Source organism: Pyrus communis, chromosome 13, assembly GCF_963583255.1.
Source record: "Pyrus communis chromosome 13, drPyrComm1.1, whole genome shotgun sequence".
NCBI lineage: Eukaryota > Viridiplantae > Streptophyta > Magnoliopsida > Rosales > Rosaceae > Pyrus > Pyrus communis.
In genome coordinates, this window is record NC_084815.1 from 9,925,374 (window position 1) to 9,929,258 (window position 3,885).

General features: G+C 40.5%; 1 non-coding gene across 1 annotated transcript; it reads left to right on the forward strand.

Moving 5' to 3' along the window:
* Positions 1-3,184: 3,184 nt before the first annotated feature.
* Positions 3,185-3,295, forward strand: LOC137714016 (small nucleolar RNA R71). The gene has a single exon (XR_011065359.1). It is a non-coding gene; the product is annotated as a small nucleolar RNA R71 (small nucleolar RNA).
* Positions 3,296-3,885: the final 590 nt, after the last annotated feature.

The following is a 3,885-nucleotide window of genomic DNA, read 5'->3' on the forward strand; positions in this document are numbered from 1 at the left end:
AATAACTTTAGATCCCACAAGATATGACCTAAACTTTTCTAAGGCAAAAACAACAGCAAGCAACTCCTTTTCAGTTGTGGAATAGTTAAGTTGAGCATCATGCAGAGTCCGGCTTGCATAGTAGATCACATGTGGAAGCTTGTTCACCCGTTGCCCTAAAACTGCACCAACAACATAGTCAGAGGCATCACACATTAATTCAAAAGGTAACGACCAATCTGGTGCCATAATAATAGGGGCCGAGGTTAGTTCATTTTTCAAAGTATTGAATGCATCCATACAAGCCTTATCAAAATGAAATACAACATCTTTAGCTAACAGATTGCATAATGGACGGGTGATCATTGAAAAGTTCTTAATGAAACGACGATAAAAACCCGCATGGCCCAAAAAACTTCTTACTCCCTTCACAGTGGTGGGGGCCACCATATTGGTGATGACGTCAATTTTGGCTTTGTCTACCTCCATTCCTTTGCTAGAGATTACATGCCCCAACACAATTCCTTGTTTCACCATAAATTGGCACTTCTCCCAATTGAGGACCAAATTTGTTTCCTGACATCTTTGAAGTACTAACGATAGATGGTTAAGACATTCATCAAAAGAGGAACCAAACACTGAGAAGTCATCCATAAATACCTCAATGAACCTTTCTACCATGTCAGAGAAGATGGCCAACATGCATCTTTGGAATGTTGCCGGAGCATTGCAAAGTCCAAAAGGCATTCTCCGGTATGCAAATGTGCCAAAGGGGCAAGTAAAGGTTGTTTTCTCTTGATCCTCCGGAGCGATTGCAATTTGATTGTAACCTGAGTAACCATCCAGAAAACAATAATGTGAGTAACCTGCCAACCTCTCAAGCATTTGATCTATGAAAGGCATAGGAAAGTAATCTTTTCTAGTGCTAGAATTCAACTTCCTGTAATCGGTGCAAACACGCCAACTGGTTGTGGGCTTTGTGGGTACAAGCTCATTGTTTTCATTCCTCATCACAGTGATTCCCACCTTCTTAGGCACCACCTGGATAGCACTCACCCATTTGCTATCAGAAATGGGATATATGATCCCCACATCTAACAATTTCAACACCTCATTCCTAACAACTTCCTTCATATGTGGATTGAGCCTTCTTTGTGGCTCACGGCTTATTTTTGCTCCTTCCTCCAAAAGGATCCTATGCATGCACATGGTAGGGCTTATTCCCTTGATATCTGTAATAGGCCAACCAAAAACTGATTTGAACTCTTTTAACACCCTAATTAGTTTATCTTCTTCATTTGGGGTGAGATCAGAAGCTATGATAATTGGAAGAGTTTCAAATTCAGCTAGATATGCATATTTTAGATGTGGTGGAAATGGTTTAAGTTCAAGTTTTGGTGCTTTAACAGTAGAAGGAGTTAGATGTGACATTGATGATTCTAAAAGCTCAAAACGAGGTGAAACATTGAAAGGATACAATGCTAATGCTTCCAAAGCAGCTACTTCTTCCATGAGTGCATCTTCTTCATCAAATTCATCTTGAGATTGACTCAAAACAGTTTGCAATGGTTCATTCGATTGTGCCTGCAAGAACTTAGAGAATACAAGTGAATCAAGCACATCAATGGCATAACAATCAAGAGATGACGAAGGATGAGAAAGAGATTCAAACACTTTGAATTGAACTGTCTCTCCTAACACTGTCATAGTGAGGAGTCCATTTTGCACATCAATGATGGTCTTGGCCGTGGCCATAAAGGGTCTCCCAAGCAATATAGGCAACTCACGATCATGTATAGGAGCTTCTTCCATGTCCAACACTACAAAATCCGCAGGCAAGATTAGTTTATCAACTTGAACTGGAATATCTTCTACTATACCTCTTGGATATTTCACGGATCTGTCTGCAAGTTGTAATGAAATGGTGGTGGCTTTCAAATCTCCCAAACCTAGTTGAAGGTACACTGAATAAGGCATTAAGTTGATGCTAGCACCCAAATCAAGCATTGCTTTCTCTACTTTCTTATCCCCTATGGTGATGTTGATAGAGAAACTTCCTGGATCCTTGAGCTTTGGTGGAAGTTTTCTTTGTAAAACTGCACTCACGTTCTCAGACACCACAACCTTCTCATGTGGTCCATACTTCCTTTTGTAGCTATTTAACACCTTGTAGAACTTCCCATATGCCGGCATGTTCCTAATGACATCAAGCAAAGGTAAGTTAACATTCACTTTGCTTAGTATATCAAAAATTTCTTTGAATGACTTATCCTGCTTGCTCTTGGCAAGTCTTCCAGGGAATGGTATTGGTGGAGTGTATGGTTTCTCGGCCTTGTGAAGATTTGGTGCTTCTAGTGAGGAAGTGGCATGGCTTCGTTCCTCAATTGATTTCTCATTGTCTCCTTGAGTGACACCTGCATTCACATGATCATATTCATTAGTAACTTCATTGCCAACTCTATTATCAATAACCTTACCACTTCTAAGTGTAGTGATTGCTTTGGCTTGCTCTTGGTTCCTTTGGAGTATCACGGGTTGGCTTGGAAACTTCCCAACCTCTCTTTGGTTCAAGGCATCTGCAATCTGCCCCAATTGTGTCTCCATTTTGGTTAGGGCTGCTGAATGTTGTTGGAGAGTGCTATTGGTGGAATGTTGGAATTGCAAGGTGTTTTGGGCTAACAATTTAACCGTGTCCTCAAGGGTAGTGGCAGGTTTTGGTTGGAAATTTTGGATTGGATTGTTATTCTTCCATGAAAAGTTGGGATGATCTCTCCAACTCGGGTTATATGTATTGGAATACATATCATTCCTTGGTCTTTGGTTGTAAGAATTCATGAGGTTCACTTGTTTTTGAACATACTCGGGATAAACCTCCCTAGATGGACATTGGTGAGTAGGATGGCTTGGTATGTTGGAAATGGCACACACTTCATTTGCTTTTGGCACCATGTTGAGCACGGATTCAAGCTTCCTTTCTAGGTTAGCTACCTGCAACAAAAGCTCATGATTAGAACTTGTTTCATAAACTCCAACTTTCTTACCCCTTAAATCTTTGTGTTGAGCATTAGACCCCAACATCTCATAAATGTTATATGACTCTTGAGCATTCTTTTTCTTCAATGCTCCACCTGCTGCATTATCCACAGTTGATTGACAATTTTGGGTTAGTCCATCATAGAAAATTTGCATTTGTAAGTGAAAAGGTAACCCATGGTGTGGACATTGTATCAAGAGGCCTTTAAAACGCTCCCAACACTCATTGAAAGGTTCACCATCATCTTGTTTGAAGTTGAAGATTTGTCCCCTTAATGTGGCTGTCTTTTGAGTGGAAAAGAACTTCTCCAAGAACTTCTTAGCCACGGCATCCCATGTGGTGAGGGAACCTGGCGTTGGAGTCATCAACCAACTCTTGGCCCTATCTTTCAAGGTGTAAGGAAACACTCTCATCCTCAAATTTGCTTCACTTACTCCCTGCAAAGGTAAACCACTCACAACATTGTAAAACTCTTTAATATGAGCTAAAGGGTCTTCATTAGGTAAGCCATAAAATGAAGGAAACATATGGAAATGTGAAGATTTGAGATCATAGTTTCTAGCTTCTGTGGGCAGCAAGATGCATGAAGGTGAATTTGGTATGATTGGTTGAGCAAAGTCCTCCAAAGCTCGAAGTTCATCTTCGTTGCCCGCCATCTCTTCCTCTCTTGCCCAATCAAATTGCTCAGATTCTTTACTTGTTGAACTAGGTGAATTCCCTTCCTCTTCCTCACGGTTAAAGGATGAACTTGATGGCACAAAGTTGTCCAAAGTGTGGCCCTTTAATCTTTCAATTCTTTGGCCTAACTCAACGAGTTTATTTGACATATACTACCTGAAACAAAGTAACACCAGTGTGAATGAAAATCAAGA